Below are 18,118 nucleotides of genomic sequence, written 5' to 3' on the forward strand. Positions count from 1 at the left end.
GAGATGGTGCATCTCTACCAGTAATCAAAATGTACTACGTAAGCAGTTACGGCTCTCATTGACTATGCCACACCTGCTCTTACATCCCTCAATGATAATCATTAAGACAAACTGGAAGTGTCTCAAAATGATGCCCTCAGAACAATGTTGGGAGCACCTATATGGACGCGTCGAAAGAATTTAAGAATGGAAATCAACTTATCAGCCTTAGAAAACAGGATCAAACAAAGAATTGCCACCATAACAGCAAAACGTTCTGGAACCACCGCCAGACTGTTAATGAAAGATAGGATAAATAGATCGCTTCACAGAAACCTTCAATATAGAACAAATACATGGACGGATAATCTGGTCAAGATTCTAGAGAAAGTGGACTTAAAATGGACCATTAAAAACAAAGGGGAAGATAGACCATATCAACACTTTCGGCAGCCTCCTCCATTGAAAGACTCGAGTGTAAACATAATCATTGAAGGATTACCAGTTAACAAATCAGCATGTGACTCGCAGAGGCTCAAAGTAGTTTAGAACAACAAATGGAAACCATCCCAAGATCTACAACGACTCACATCTTCACAGATGGATCAGTTGATCAAGAAAGAGGTTCTGCTGGGGTAGCAGTTTACACTACCATCCATGAAGCTTACTGGAGCATGAATAGTGGGCGCTCAACATTGCAAACAGAATTATATGCCCTGAAGGAGGCAATAAATTATACAATTGAGAATAATTTACATTATGTCGTCATTCATACCGACTCTAAATCTTCACTGCAGGCATTTGTTATCCATCCAACACAGAGGTAATATGCAACTCATCACAGAAATTCTTCATATAAAAAACGAAGCACACAATCTAAGGTTGTCAATCACCTTAAATTGGATACCAAGTCACATTGTCATAGATGGTAATGAAAAGGCAGATTCACTAGCAAAACCTGTCACTGCTCTTCCTATTGTACAGGTTCAAATATCTCCAAGTTTTTCACGGATTAACGATCAAATCAAAAGGAAAATACTCCCAACTATTAAAAGTCGCCACAGAGCCAAAGTAGCGAAAGGAAGATCCACTGCGATGTGGTACAAACAAGCCACTGGGAATTACTCTTTCGAGCCTGGCCAAAATATATCTAATTTATTATAATTGCCGTGGCCATACACAGACTTGGTTACAAGTGCTGCTGGGAAGAAATAAACCCAATAGTTAAAGAATGTCATATCTGTCAAATACAAAGACGCTACTATTGCATTAATTACTGAAATGTGAGGCAACTGAAGCCCCTTGCATCAAACTCAACATTAATCCAAAGACAGCAGCTGCATTAGATGTAAATTCCCCAGCAACTGCAATGATTAGAAAAGCAGTTGAAGATTGGGACACACTAATGAACATTGTGCATCTACATGCGCCACCAAGAAAATTTTAATAAAACAAGACTAAACCCAGTGCGCTAAAACAAACGCGAAAAAGAAACAGGAAAAAAGGAGGACACCCCACCTCCATTTAATACTTTGATCCAAAAATAACAGTAACAAGGTTAACACGAATAACCGAACTCAATTACGGGCTCACTATAGACCGTGCTACATGGACATTTCGGTCTGAAGAGCTAAATCTAAAACAACATTGTTTATGCATTCCTTACCTGAGGATGTTCTAGAGTGGAACGAAACGTTGTAGAAATAATCACTTCAATAATCATTAGAGTTTCTTTGCCATGAATTTCGATAACATGATTGCTCCTCTTAATCCCGAAAGGTAAGAGATTAGAATAATAGAAAGCTTATACTTTAGGTTCAACAACGCCAGCAATGCGTTCTTATTTAATGAAATATGGGTAAGGAAATGCCTGCTTCCCAAGTATACAAACATATGTGAATACATAAATGCCTCCAGTGTGATGGCTGTAGCTAGGCCGAGAATACCCAAATTATCGGTTCCTCACTGATGTTGCTCTCTTATATTGATAACATTTTCTCTACTGAATTTCAATGATTGCGTTGAGCAGTTTCTTGTCCGTTTCTTTTAGATAAAATACCTTTTCTTTTAGATTTAATATAAAATTTGTACTGAGGAAGTATTCAATAACTGGTTCTGTGTAATGCTGAAATAATGTTTCACTAACATTTTATAACTGATACCGGAGGTTGTGACTCCAGATCTTCCACCTATAAACATGAGCACTTTTTGTTTCATTCTTACTTTGGTTAACATGACTCGCGAGAAAAGCCTCTTCTTTGTACCTGAACATCGCTTTAACTCCTTAAAACAGACCAGGAGAAATTGAGAATGCAATAATAATAATACCTCAAGAAGACGGACTGTAGTTCGGGAGAAGTTAGCGGCGCGAGCTCCTCCAGTAGAATGACTCACAAGACCCATCACAGCTATTTATATCAGAGCGCACGACAGAGAACGGCTTCTCATTCGCCAGCATTATTACTGAAATACCGCCAACATGAACAGTGATTGGAAGCAAGTTACAGGGCGTGTCTTAGAGTGCCCATAACGGATTAAGGCACCGTCTGGGATGCTCTCGGACGCAGGTTCGAATCCTCGTCACGGCCCTTGTGGATTTGTTCAACCGGTGTGGTAACTTATCTGTTATGAAAAATCCCTGAAAATTTGATTACCCGCATCTTTCTTGAATCGATTTCTGCTACTAACACATTTTTCAAATAAAATTTATTATCGTTCGACTTCATATATACCTGCAACTCTGGTTTTAGTCACTAATAGTTATATATATATAATATATATATATATATATATATATATATATATATATATATATATATATATATATATATATATATATATATATATATATATATATATATATATATATATATATATATATATATATATATATATATATATAGGGGTACCACCACTGGTTTAATTAAAGGGACCCACATCCTCGAAGAAGAAAATAAATAGTGTTCAGAGAAGACCTTGTGGATTCTCACTAAATACTTTAATCTTTTCCTCTCCTACCACCCCTATTATTATTTTTTTTTTTTTTATTTGATTTTATTGCAATGCTACAGTTTACAGAAAACACACACTTATATAACAATATACCAATCAGTGTTCGAAGACCTCGTCCAGTTCCTCGGGGGTCGGGTGCGTACCCAAGATACAGCACGCATTTCCCCTCTGAACAGCGACACTGAGGCGCTGGAACATAAAACTGGCCGCTCTTGGGTCTCTAGTCTTCCCAATGAGTTCCTCGCCCAGCTCCTTCAGGAACTTAAGTGCACATTTACCCCAGGCGCCCAGAGTCTCAGAGCCTATTGGCACGAACCTGTAACAACGTTCTAGGTCCCTGTACTTGTTAGTTTTCTGGGTCTCCCTGAAGGTGGCCGCCCCGCCTCCCTCAGCTGCGCTGTAAGGTAGATAGGTATCAGCCAATGTGGATGCACACGTGTAGTCCCACACGACCTGTTTACCTTCTCTCCACGGCTGCAGGGTGACTCCATCTGGGCGTTTTTGGCTGTTGTCAGGCCTGCACAACTGAGGTTCCCTTTGTGCTGGGCACCCAGCTGAAGCCAAACTTCTCTTGATGATGTCATTGACTGCTTCATGTCTGGCAATCTTTCCCTGTGTCTTACGACAGATGAGACCATGGCTGCCGTATTGGTCTGCCCGTGCATGGCCGCAAATACACCGGTGCTCGGTGGAGATAGGGGCGGCAAGGCGCAGAGCAACACCAATACTTAGGGTCCGATGGTCCAGGCGGGTCCCCAAGGCGGAATATATATATATATATATATATATATATATATATATATATATATATATATATATATATATATATATATATATATATATATATATATATATATATATATATAACTGATTAGAACTTACGTCTCTCTGATATTATATCTACATTTGAGTGAGGTGGGAAGGATGATGTGGCATTAACACAAGACAGAACAGGGGATATTAATAGGGTATTAAAAGTATCAACACAAGACAGAACAGAAACAGTGGGTATTGAATAGAAGTGTTTGTAGAAAGCCTATTGGTCCATATTTCTTGATGCTTCTATATTGGAGCGGAGTCTTGAGGTGGGTAGAATATAGTTGTGCAATAATTGGCTGTTGATTGCTGGTGTTGAAGTCAACACCAGCAATCAACAGCCAATTATTGCACAACTATATTCTACCCACCTCAAGACTCCGCTCCAATATAGAAGCATCAAGAAATATGGAACAATAGGCTTTCTACAAACACTTCTATTCAATACCCATTGTTTCTGTTCTGTCTTGTGTTGATACTTTTAATACCCTATTAATATCCCCTGTTCTGTCTTGTGTTAATGCCACATCATCCTTCCCACCTCACTCAAATGTAGATATATATATATATATATATATATATATATATATAAATATAAATATATATATATATATATATATATATATATATATATATATATATATATGTCGTACCTAGTAGCCAGAACGCACTTCTCGGCCTACTATGCAAGGCCCAATTTGCCTAATAAGCCAAGTTTTCCTGAATTAATATATTTTCTCTAATTTTTTTCTTATGAAATGATAAAGCTACCCATTTCATTATGTATTAGGTCAATTTTTTTTTTATTGGAGTTAAAATTAACGTAGATATATGACCGAACCTAACCAACCCTACCTAACCTAACCTAACCTATCTTTATAGGTTAGGTTAGGTTAGGTAGCCGGAAAAGTTAGGTTAGGTTAGGTTAGGTAGGTTAGGTACTCGAAAAACAATTAATTCATGAAAACTTGGCTTATTAGGCAAATCGGGCCTTGAATAGTAGGCTGATAAGTGCGTTCTGGCTACTAGGTACGACATATATATATATATATATATATATATATATATATATATATATGTCGTACCTAGTAGCCAGAACTCACTTCTGAGCCTACTATGCAAGGCCCGATTTGCCTAATAAGCCAAGTTTTCATGAATTAATTGCTTTTCGACTACCTAACCTACCTAACCTAACCTAACCTAACTTTTTCGGCTACCTAACCTAACCTAACCTATAGAGATAGGTTAGGTTAGGTTAGGTAGGGTTGGTTAGGTTCTGTCATATATCTACGTTAATTTTAACTCCAATAAAAAAAAATTGACCTTTTACATAATGAAATGGGTTGCTTTATCATTTCATAAGAAAAAAATTAGAGAAAAAATATTAATTCATGAAAACTTGGCTTATTAGGCAAATCGGGCCTTGCATTGTAGGCTGAAAAGTGAGTTCTGGCTACTAGGTACGACATATATATATATATATATATATATATATATATATATATATATATATATATATATATATATATATATATATATATATATGTCGTACCTAATAGCCAGAACGCACTTCTCAGCCTACTATTCAAGGCCCGATTTGCCTAATAAGCCAAGTTTTCATGAATTAATGTTTTTTCGTCTACCTAACCTACCTAACCTAACCTAACCTAGCTTTTTTGGGCTACCTAACCTAACCTTACCTATAAATATAGGTTAGGTTAGGTTAGGTAGGGTTGGTTAGGTTCGGTCATATATCTACGTTAATTTTAACTCCAATAAAAAAAAATTGACCTCATACATAGAGAAAAGGGTTGCTTTATCATTTCATAAGAAAAAAATTATAGTAAATATATTAATTCAGGAAAACTTGGCTTATTAGGCAAATCGGGCCTTGAATAGTAGGCTGAGAAGTGAGTTCTGGCTACTAGGTACGACATATATATATATATATATATATATATATATATATATATATATATATATATATATATATATATATATATATATATATATATATATATATATATATATATATATATATATATATATATATATATATATATATATATATGTATGTCGTACCTAGTAGCCAGAACGCACTTCTCAGCCTACTATGCAAGGCCCGATTTGTCTAATAAGCCAAGTTTTCATGAAATAATATATTTTCTCTATTTTTTTTCTTATGAAATGATAAAGCTACCCATTTCATTATGTATGAGGTCAATTTTTTTTATTGGAGTTAAAATTAACGTAGATATATGACCGAACCTAACCAACCCTACCTAACCTAACCCAACCTATCTTTATAGGTTAGGTTAGGTTAGGTAGCCGAAAAAGTTAGGTTAGGTTAGGTTAGGTAGTCGAAAAAGAATTAATTCATGAAAACTTGGCTTATTAGGCAAATCGGGCCTTGCATAGTAGGCTGAGAAGTACGTTCTGGCTACTTAGTACAACATATATATATATATATATATATATAAATATATATATATATATATATATATATGTCGTACCTAGTAGCCAGAACTCACTTCTCAGCCTACTATTCAAGGCCCGATTTGCCTAATAAGCCAAGTTTTCCTGAATTAATATATTTACTATAATTTTTTTCTTATGAAATGATAAAGCAACCCTTTTCTCTATGTATGAGGTCAATTTTTTTTTATTGGAGTTAAAATTAACGTAGATATATGACCGAACCTAACCAACCCTACCTAACCTAACCTAACCTATATTTATAGGTAAGGTTAGGTTAGGTAGCCAAAAAAAGCTAGGTTAGGTTAGGTTAGGTAGGTTAGGTAGACGAAAAAACATTAATTCATGAAAACTTGGCTTATTAGGCAAATCGGGCCTTGAATAGTAGGCTGAGAAGTGCGTTCTGGCTACTAGGTACGACATATATATATATATATATATATATATATATATATATATATATATATATATATATGTCGTACCTAGTAGCCAGAACGCACTTCTCAGCCTACTATTCAAGGCCCGATTTGCCTACTAAGCCAAGTTTTCATGAATTAATGTTTTTTCGACTACCTAACCTACCTAACCTAACCTAACCTAACTTTTTCTGCTACCTAACCGAACCTAACCTATAAAGATAGGTTAGGTTAGGTTAGGTAGGGTTGGTTAGGTTCGGTCATATATCTACGTTAATTTTAACTTCAATAAACAAAAATTGACCTCATACATAATGAAATGGGTAGCTTTATCATTTCATAAGAAAAAAATTAGAGAAAATATATTAATTCAGGAAAACTTGGCTTATTAGGCAAATCGGGCCTTGCATTGTAGGCTGAGAAGTGCGTTCTGGCTACTAGGTACGACATATATATATATATATATATATATATATATATATATATATATATATATATATATATATATATATATATATATATATATATATATGTTGTACCTAGTAGCCAGAACGTCGTACTCGGCCTGCTATGCAAGACCCAATTTGCCTAATAAGCCAAGTTTTCCTGAATTAATATATTTTCTCTAATTTTTTTCTTATGAAATGATAAAGCTACCCATTTCATTATGTATGAGGTCAATTTTTTTTATTGAAGTTAAAATTAACGTAGATATATGACCGAACCTAACCAACCCTACCTAACCTAACCTAACCTATCTTTATAGGTTAGGTTAGGTTAGGTAGCCGAAAAAGTTAGGTTAGGTTTGGTTAGGTAGGTTAGGTAGTAGAAAAACAATTAATTCATGAAAACTTGGCTTATTAGGCAAATTGGGCCTTGCATAGTAGGCTGAGAAGTGCGTTCTGGCTACTAGGTACGACATATATATATATATATATATATATATATATATATATATATATATATATATATATATATATATATATATATATATATATTTATATATATATATATATATATATATATATATATATATATATATATATATATATATATATATAGGGGGGTACCACCACTGGTGTAATATATATATATATATATATATATATATATATATATATATATATATATATATATATATATATATATATATATATATATATATATATATATATGCGAACAAGCCTCAATGGTCCCCAGGACTATATGCAACTGAAAACTCACACCCCAGAAGTGTCTCGAACCCATACTGCCAGGAGCACTCTGCTGGCGTACAGGATCTCTTAGCCGCTCGACCAACACGACCGGACAAAAGAGGATGGTAGCCGAGGCAATTTCCATCCCCAGGCTGGAACTCGGTTGGTAATCTTGGGCATGGTATTTTATCAAATCACCTCATTCTTTGGGGCACATGTGAGGAACACATATGAGAAAAAGCCTGAATGGTCCCAACCAAGTGCCAGCAAGGGGCGGGATGGAAAGTGCCTCGGCTACAATCTTCTTTTGTCCGGTCGTGTTGGTCAAGCGGCTAACGGATCCTGTACGCCAGCAGAATGCTCCTGGCAATATGGGTTCGAGTCATTTCTAGGGTCTGAGTTTTCAGTTGCTTATAGCTATGGGGACCATTCAGGCTTGTTCATATTTGTATTCCTCACGTGTGTGCCAAAGAATGAGGTGATTTGATAAAATTTGATTATAAATATATATATATATATATATATATATATATATATATATATATATATATATATATATATATATATACATATATATATATATATATATATATATATATATATATATATATATATATATATATATATACATATATACATATATATATACATTTAATATATATATATATATATATATATATATATATATACATATATACATATATATATACATTTAATATATATATATATAAAATTTGATTATAAAAATATATATATATATATATATATATATATATATATATATATATAAATATATATATATATACATATATACATATATATATATATATATATATACATATAATATATATATCTATATATATATATATATATATATATATATATATATATATATATATATATATATATTAGTATATTTTGGTAGCATTTGGTAACCTCTGAAGAGACAATTAACACAACACCTATACCCCCTATTAGACTATTTTACAGGAACTTCTTTTCCACAGCTCATAAAACGGAGGAAAGGGTCCTGAAAGATATTGTTAATAGAAACGTTATCCCTACAGACAAAAATCAGAGGATACAACTGACGATTTACTATAAAACCAGAAAAACGGCCAGCCTACTCATGAGAAACTCTCCAGACACAAAGCAGAACGCTTTAAAAGAGACCATGTCGTCTATGCCTTCAAATGCTCTCTTGGGGACTGTAAGCTCCAAAAAACCCAGTATATAGGCAAGACAACAACATCTCTTTCTAGGCGTTTAACGATGCATAAGCAACAGGGCTCCATTAAATAACATATAATCTCTTCCCACAACCAAACCATCGCCAGAGAAATCCTAGTAAACAACACAGAAATCATCGATAGCTACAGCGATAGCAGGCGGCTTGACGTTTGCGAGGCACTACACATTAAAAAGTCAACACCAGCAATCAACAGCCAATTAATGCACAACTATATTCTACCCACCTCAAGACTCCGCTCCAATATAGAAGCATCAAGAAATATGGACCAATAGGCTTTCTACAATCACTTCTATTCAATACCCATTGTTTCGTGTTCTGTCTTGTGTTGATGAAATTAATACCCTATTAAATACCACCTCACCCCATCCACCTCACTCAAATGTAGATATAAACAAATCGGATATGTGTAAGTTCTATTCAGTTGTGTATGTGTAACTAAAGTCTTTGAAAATGTAATAAGTTTTACGAAACGCGCTCAAGTGTCGCGTCAGACTAGAAATAAAAATGAATTTTGGAGAATTGATTTTTGAATTACCACCAACAGTGAAAAGAAATGTACGAAAGATAGAGAAAATTCGTGTTAGAATTATTAATCTTACTTTTTCGGTCATATTTAATAAAATATGTCTACAGGAAAGACTGCTACCAAAATATACTAATATATATATATATATATATATATATATATATATATATATATATATATATATATATATATATATATATATATATATATATATATATATATATATATATATATATATATAACTGAAAACTCACACCCCAGAAGTGACTCGAACCCATACTCCCAGAAGCAACGCAACTGGTATGTACAAGACGCCTTAATCCACTTGACCATCACGACCGGACATAATGAGGTGATAGCCGAGGCTATATGAACCACCCCACCGCCGGCACTCGGATAGTTATCTTGGGCATAGCATTTTACCAAATCACCTCATTATCCGAGTGCCGGCGGTGGGGTGGTTCATATAGCCTCTGCTATCACCTCATTATGTCCGGTCGTGATGGTCAAGTGGATTAAGGCGTCTTGTACATACCAGTTGCGTTGCTTCTGGGAGTACGGGTTCGAGTCACTTCTGGGGTGTGAGTTTTCAGTTGCATATGTCCTGGGGACCATTCAGGCTTGTTCGCATATATATATATATATATATATATATATATATATATATATATATATATATATATATATATATATATATATATATATATATATATATATATATATATATATATATATATATATATATATATATATATAAGGCACAACTCTCCTAAACACGAGAGTCAAGTATACAACTTTAGAACACTTTCCCACCAGGAGACTCGAACCCTAGCCAGCACAGAAGCCTTCCAGCAACTGGCATAACAGGTACGCCTTAACCCTCTCCACCACCTGCTCAGACCCTTAAAAGAGATGGTAATTTCGGAGTATTTAAATACCACAAAGATCACCACCTCCCAAGAGCACTAGAGCAAGTGAGGGGTCATTTAGACGTTAATTTCATCAAGTCCCTGTTAATATGGGAAGACACAGTGTCTATGCTTAAGGCACAACTCTCCTAAACACGAGAGTCAAGTATACAACTTTAGAACACTTTCCCACCAGGAGACTCGAACCCTAGCCAGCACAGAAGCCTTCCAGCAACTGGCATAACAGGTACGCCTTAACCCTCTCCACCACCTGCTCAGACCCTTAAAAGAGATGGTAATTTCGGAGTATTTAAATACCACAAAGATCACCACCTCCCAAGAGCACTAGAGCAAGTGAGGGGTCATTTAGACGTTAATTTCATCAAGTCCCTGTTAATATGGGAAGACACAGTGTCTATGCTTAAGGCACAACTCTCCTAAACACGAGAGTCAAGTATACAACTTGAGAACACTTTCCGACCAGGAGACTCGAACCCTAGCCAGCACAGAAGCATTCCTGCAACTGGCATAACAGGTACGCCTTAACCCTCTCCACCACCTGCTCAGACCCTTAAAAGAGATGGTAATTTCGGAGTATTTAAATACCACAAAGATCACCACCTCCCAAGAGCACTAGAGCAAGTGAGGGGTCATTTAGACGTTAATTTCATCAAGTCCCTGTTAATATGGGAAGACACAGTGTCTATGCTTAAGGCACAACTCTCCTAAACACGAGAGTCAAGTATACAACTTTAGAACACTTTCCCACCAGGAGACTCGAACCCTAGCCAGCACAGAAGCCTTCCAGCAACTAGCATAACAGGTACGCCTTAACCCTCTCCACCACCTGCTCAGACCCTTAAAAGAGATGGTAATTTCGGAGTATTTAAATACCACAAAGATCACCACCTCCCAAGAGCACTAGACAAGTGAGGGGTCATTTAGACGTTAATTTCATCAAGTCCCTGTTAATATGGGAAGACACAGTGTCTATGCTTAAGGCACAACTCTCCTAAACACGAGAGTCAAGTATACAACTTTAGAACACTTTCCCACCAGGAGACTCGAACCCTAGCCAGCACAGAAGCCTTCCAGCAACTGGCATAACAGGTACGCCTTAACCCTCTCCACCACCTGCTCAGACCCTTAAAAGAGATGGTAATTTCGGAGTATTTAAATACCACAAAGATCACCACCTCCCAAGAGCACTAGAGCAAGTGAGGGGTCATTTAGACGTTAATTTCATCAAGTCCCTGTTAATATGGGAAGACACAGTGTCTATGCTTAAGGCACAACTCTCCTAAACACGAGAGTCATGTATACAACTTTAGAACACTTTCCCACCAGGAGACTCGAACCCTAGCCAGCAACGTCTAAATGTCTAAATGAACGTCTAAAACGTCAATGAACGTCATCCCAAATTAACGTCTAAATGACCCCTCACTTGCTCTAGTGCTCTTGGGAGGTGGTGATCTTTGTGGTATTTAAATACTCCGAAATTACCATCTCTTTTAAGGGTCTGAGCAGGTGGTGGAGAGGGTTAAGGCGTACCTGTTATGCCAGTTGCTGGAAGGCTTCTGTGCTGGCTAGGGTTCGAGTCTCCTGGTGGGAAAGTGTTCTAAAGTTGTATACTTGACTCTCGTGTTTAGGAGAGTTGTGCCTTAAGCATAGACACTGTGTCTTCCCATATTAACAGGGACTTGATGAAATTAATGTCTAAATGACCCCTCACTTGCTCTAGTGCTCTTAGGAGGTGGTGATCTTTGTGGTATTTAAATACTCCGAAATTACCATCTCTTTTAAGGGTCTGAGCAGTTGGTGGAGAGGGTTAAGGCGTACCTGTTATGCCAGTTGCTGGAAGGCTTCTGTGCTGGCTAGGGTTCGAGTCTCCTGGTGGGAAAGTGTTCTAAAGTTGTATACTTGACTCTCGTGTTTAGGAGAGTTGTGCCTTAAGCATAGACACTGTGTCTTCCCATATTAACAGGGACTTGATGAAATTAACGTCTAAATGACCCCTCACTTGCTCTAGTGCTCTTGGGAGGTGGTGATCTTTGTGGTATTTAAATACTCCGAAATTACCATCTCTTTTAAGGGTCTGAGCAGGTGGTGGAGAGGGTTAAGGCGTACCTGTTATGCCAGTTGTTGGAAGGCTTCTGTGCTGGCTAGGGTTCGAGTCTCCTGGTGGGAAAGTGTTCTAAAGTTGTATACTTGACTCTCGTGTTTATGAGAGTTGTGCCTTAAGCATAGACACTGTGTCTTCCCATATTAACAGGGACTAGATGAAATTAACGTCTAAATGACCCCTCACTTGCTCTAGTGCTCTTGGGAGGTGGTGATCTTTGTGGTACTTAAATACTCCGAAATTACCATCTCTTTTAAGGGTCTGAGCAGGTGGTGGAGAGGGTTAAGGCGTACCTGTTATGCCAGTTGCTGGAAGGCTTCTGTGCTGGCTAGGGTTCGAGTCTCCTGGTGGGAAAGTGTTCTAAAGTTGTATACTTGACTCTCGTGTTTAGGAGAGTTGTGCCTTAAGCATAGACACTGTGTCTTCCCATATTAACAGGGACTTGATGAAATTAACGTCAAAATGACCCCTCACTTGCTCTAGTGCTCTTGGGAGGTGGTGATCTTTGTGGTATTTAAATACTCCGAAATTACCATCTCTTTTAAGGGTCTGAGCAGTTGGTGGAGAGGGTTAAGGCGTACCTGTTATGCCAGTTGCTGGAAGGCTTCTGTGCTGGCTAGGGTTCGAGTCTCCTGGTGGGAAAGTGTTCTAAAGTTGTATACTTGACTCTCGTGTTTAGGAGAGTTGTGCCTTAAGCATAGACACTGTGTCTTCCCATATTAACAGGGACTTGATGAAATTAACGTCTAAATGACCCCTCACTTGCTCTAGTGCTCTTGGGAGGTGGTGATCTTTGTGGTATTTAAATACTCCGAAATTACCATCTCTTTTAAGGGTCTGAGCAGGTGGTGGAGAGGGTTAAGGCGTACCTGTTATGCCAGTTGTTGGAAGGCTTCTGTGCTGGCTAGGGTTCGAGTCTCCTGGTGGGAAAGTGTTCTAAAGTTGTATACTTGACTCTCGTGTTTAGGAGAGTTGTGCCTTAAGCATAGACACTGTGTCTTCCCATATTAACAGGGACTAGATGAAATTAACGTCTAAATGACCCCTCACTTGCTCTAGTGCTCTTGGGAGGTGGTGATCTTTGTGGTATTTAAATACTCCGAAATTACCATCTCTTTTAAGGGTCTGAGCAGGTGGTGGAGAGGGTTAAGGCGTACCTGTTATGCCAGTTGCTGGAAGGCTTCTGTGCTGGCTAGGGTTCGAGTCTCCTGGTGGGAAAGTGTTCTAAAGTTGTATACTTGACTCTCGTGTTTAGGAGAGTTGTGCCTTAAGCATAGACACTGTGTCTTCCCATATTAACAGGGACTTGATGAAATTAACGTCTAAATGACCCCTCACTTGCTCTAGTGCTCTTGGGAGGTGGTGATCTTTGTGGTATTTAAATACTCCGAAATTACCATCTCTTTTAAGGGTCTGAGCAGGTGGTGGAGAGGGTTAAGGTGTACCTGTAATGCCAGTTGGTGGAAGGCTTCTGTGCTGGCTAGGGTTCGAGTCTCCTGGTGGGAAAGTGTTCTAAAGTTGTATACTTGACTCTCGTGTTTAGGAGAGTTGTGCCTTAAGCATAGACACTGTGTCTTCCCACATTAACAGGGACTTGATGAAATTAACGTCTAAATGACCCCTCACTTGCTCTAGTGCTCTTGGGAGGTGGTGATCTTTGTGGTATTTAAATACTCCGAAATTACCATCTCTTTTAAGGGTCTGAGCAGGTGGTGGAGAGGGTTAAGGCGTACCTGTTATGCCAGTTGCTGGAAGGCTTCTGTGCTGGCTAGGGTTCGAGTCTCCTGGTGGGAAAGTGTTCTAAAGTTGTATACTTGACTCTCGTGTTTAGGAGAGTTGTGCCTTAAGCATAGACACTGTGTCTTCCCATATTAACAGGGACTTGATGAAATTAACGTCTAAATGACCCCTCACTTGCTCTAGTGCTCTTGGGAGGTGGTGATCTTTGTGGTATTTAAATACTCCGAAATTACCATCTCTTTTAAGGGTCTGAGCAGGTGGTGGAGAGGGTTAAGGCGTACCTGTTATGCCAGTTGCTGGAAGGCTTCTGTGCTGGCTAGGGTTCGAGTCTCCTGGTGGGAAAGTGTTCTAAAGTTGTATACTTGACTCTCGTGTTTAGGAGAGTTGTGCCTTAAGCATAGACACTGTGTCTTCCCATATTAACAGGGACTTGATGAAATTAACGTCTAAATGACCCCTCACTTGCTCTAGTGCTCTTGGGAGGTGGTGATCTTTGTGGTATTTAAATACTCCGAAATTACCATCTCTTTTAAGGGTCTGAGCAGGTGGTGGAGAGGGTTAAGGCGTACCTGTTATGCCAGTTGCTGGAAGGCTTCTGTGCTGGCTAGGGTTCGAGTCTCCTGGTGGGAAAGTGTTCTAAAGTTGTATATATATATATATATATATATATATATATATATATATATATATATATATATATATATATATATGTCGTACCTAGTAGCCAGAACGCACTTCTCAGCCTACTATGCAAAGCCCGATTTGCCTAATAAGCCAAGTTTTCAAGAATTAATTGTTTTTCGACTACCTAACCTACCTAACCTAACCTAACCTAACATTTTCGGCTACCTAACCTAACCTAACCTATAAAGATAGGTTAGGTTAGGTTAGGTAGGGTTGGTTAGGTTCGGTCATATATCTACGTTAATTTTAACTCCAATAAAAAAAATTGACTTCATACATAATGAAATGGGTAGCTTTATCATATCATAAGAAAAAAATTAGAGAAAATATATTAATTCAGGAAAACTTGTCTTATTAGGCAAATCGGGCCTTGCATAGTAGGCCAAAAAGTGCGTTCTGGCTACTAGGTACGACATATATATATATATATATATATATATATATATATATATATATATATATATATATATATATATATATATATATATATATATATATATATATATATATATATATATGTCGTACCTAGTAGCCAGAATGCACTTTTCAGCCTACTATGCAAGGCCTGATTTGCCTAATAAGCCAAGTTTTCTTGAAATAATATATTTTTTCTAATTTTTTTCTTATGAAATGATAAAGCTATCCATTTCATTATGTATGAGGTCAATTTTTTTTTATTTTAGTTAAAATTAACGTAGATATATGACCAAACCTAACCAACCCTACCTAACCTAACCTAACCTATCTTTATAGGTTAGGTTCGGTTAGGTAGCAGAAAAAGTTAGGTTAGGTTAGGTTAGGTAGGTTAGGTAGTCGAAAAAACATTAATTCATGAAAACTTGGCTTATTAGGCAAATTGGGCCTTGAATAGTAGGCTGAGAAGTGCATTCTGGCTATTAGGTACGACATATATATATATATATATATATATATATATATATATATATATATATATATATATATATATATATAGGGGTACCACCACTGGTTTAATTAAAGGGACCCACATCCTCGAAGAAGAAAATAAATAGTGTTCAGAGAAGACCTTGTGGATTCTCACTGAATACTTTAATCTTTTCCTATTCTACCACCCCTATTATTTTTTTTATTTTTTTTTTATTTGATTTTATTGCAATGCTACAGTTTACAGAAAACACACACTTATACAACAATATATATATATATATATATGTCGTACCTAGTAGCCAGAACTCACTTTTCAGCCTACTATTCAAGGCCCGATTTGCCTAATAAGCCAAGTATTCCTGAATTAATATATTTACTATAATTTTTTTCTTATGAAATGATAAAGCAACCCTTTTCTCTATGTATGAGGTCAATTTTTTTTTATTGGAGTTAAAATTAACGTAGATATATGACCGAACCTAACCAACCCTACCTAACCTAACCTAACCTATATTTATAGGTAAGGTTAGGTTAGGTAGCCAAAAAAAGCTAGGTTAGGTTAGGTTAGGTAGGTTAGGTAGACGAAAAAACATTAATTCATGAAAACTTGGCTCATTAGGCAAATCGGGCCTTGAATAGTAGGCTGAGAAGTGCGTTCTGGCTATTAGGTACGACATATATATATATATATATATATATATATATATATATATATATATATATATATATATATATATATATATATATATATATATATATATATATATATATATATATATATATATATGTCGTACCTAGTAGCCAGAACTCACTTCTCAGCCTACTATTCAAGGCCCGATTTGCCTAATAAGCCAAGTTTTCCTGAATTAATATATTTACTATAATTCTTTTCTTATGAAATGATAAAGCAACCCTTTTCTCTATGTATGAGGTCAATTTTTTTTTATTGGAGTTAAAATTAACGTAGATATATGACCGAACCTAACCAACCCTACCTAACCTAACCTAACCTATATTTATAGGTAAGGTTAGGTTAGGTAGCCAAAAAAAGCTAGGTTAGGTTAGGTTAGGTAGGTTAGGTAGACGAAAAAACATTAATTTATGAAAACTTGGCTTATTAGGCAAATCGGGCCTTGAATAGTAGGCTGAGAAGTGCGTTCTGGCTATTAGGTACGACATATATATATATATATATATATATATATATATATATATATATATATATATATATATATATATATATATATATATATATATATATATATATATATATATGTCGTACCTAGTAGCCAGAACGCACTTCTCAGCCTACTATGCAAGGCCCGATTTGCCTAATAAGCCAAGTTTTACTGAATTAATATATTTTCTCTAATTTTTTTCTTATGAAATGATAAAGCTACCCATTTCATTTTGTATGAGGTCAATATTTTTTTATTGGAGTTAAAATTAACGTAGATATATGACCGAACCTAACCAACCCTATCTAACCTAACCTAACCTATCTTTATAGGTTAGGTTAGGTTAGGTAGCCGAAAAAGTTAGGTTAGATTAGGTTAGGTAGGTTAGGTAGTCGAAAAACAATTAATTCATGAAAACTTGGCTTATTAGGCAAATCAGGCCTTGTATAGTAGGCTGAGAAGTGCGTTCTGGCTACTAGGTACGACATATATATATATATATATATATATATATATATATATATATGTCGTACCTAATAGCCAGAACGCACTTCTCAGCCTACTATTCAAGGCCCGATTTGCCTAATAAGCCAAGTTTTCATGAATTAATGTTTTTTCGTCTACCTAACCTACCTAACCTAACCTAACCTAGCTTATTTTGGCTACCTAACCTAACCTTACCTATAAATATAGGTTAGGTTAGGTTAGGTAGGGTTGGTTAGGTTCGGTCATATATCTACGTTAATTTTAACTCCAATAAAAAAAAATTGACCTCATACATAGAGAAAAGGGTTGCTTTATCATTTCATAAGAAAAAAATTATAGTAAATATATTAATTCAGGAAAACTTGGCTTATTAGGCAAATTGGGCCTTGAATAGTAGGCTGAGAAGTGAGTTCTGGCTACTA

General features: G+C 36.2%; 1 protein-coding gene across 1 annotated transcript in view; it reads right to left on the bottom strand.

Moving 5' to 3' along the window:
- LOC123759556 (uncharacterized) overlaps positions 1–2,352 on the bottom strand; it is a 105,753-nt gene extending 103,401 nt beyond the window's left edge. Inside the window, exon 1 of the mRNA XM_069334791.1 lies at positions 2,308–2,352. The gene's annotated coding sequence lies outside the window, so the exon portion shown is untranslated. The remainder of the gene's footprint in view (positions 1–2,307) is intronic.
- Between the last annotated feature and the right edge of the window lie 15,766 nt (positions 2,353–18,118).

This window comes from Procambarus clarkii, chromosome 32 (assembly GCF_040958095.1).
Source record: "Procambarus clarkii isolate CNS0578487 chromosome 32, FALCON_Pclarkii_2.0, whole genome shotgun sequence".
In the NCBI taxonomy this organism is placed as follows: Eukaryota; Metazoa; Arthropoda; class Malacostraca; order Decapoda; family Cambaridae; genus Procambarus; species Procambarus clarkii.